Source organism: Onychostruthus taczanowskii, unplaced genomic scaffold (genome assembly GCF_017590055.1).
Source record: "Onychostruthus taczanowskii isolate IOZ18803 unplaced genomic scaffold, ASM1759005v1 scaffold6791, whole genome shotgun sequence".
Taxonomy (NCBI): Eukaryota; Metazoa; Chordata; class Aves; order Passeriformes; family Passeridae; genus Onychostruthus; species Onychostruthus taczanowskii.
This window is the reverse complement of record NW_024504557.1, coordinates 1-355: the sequence shown is the minus strand read 5'-3', so window position 1 is coordinate 355 and position 355 is coordinate 1. Positions and strand designations below refer to the sequence as shown.

At 66.8% G+C, this 355-nt stretch overlaps 1 non-coding gene across 1 annotated transcript; it reads right to left on the bottom strand.

Moving 5' to 3' along the window:
* Positions 1 to 205: 205 nt before the first annotated feature.
* Positions 206 to 331, bottom strand: LOC121344786. Its single transcript, XR_005953883.1, has one exon. It is a non-coding gene; the product is annotated as a small nucleolar RNA SNORD22 (small nucleolar RNA).
* Positions 332 to 355: the final 24 nt, after the last annotated feature.

Here is a 355-nt window from a genome sequence, read left to right as displayed (position 1 = left end):
CCCACCCAAGGGACCCCCCCCCAAATTCCCCCTCAGGATTTACCTTTTTAAATTCACCAATTGGATTCCAAGCCCCCAAAATTCCCCCGTGGGGGTGGGGTCACCCCACTGAGGACCCCCGGGGCGGCAGAACGCTGCAATGGAATGGAGGGGGGGGTCAGTGAGAGCCCTGGACACCCCAAAACGCCCCCCGAAGCCCCCCAGGCCCCCTCAGACCGTCCCCGCTGGGACTGCTCGTCCTCCTCTCCCCCCGGGGGCTCCAGGGGGTTCCACCTTCGCAGGTCCTGGGCCCCACGGTGGGGTCAGACACGTGGGGGTCTCCTCATGGGGGGCCTGGCACCCCAAAATCCCACCC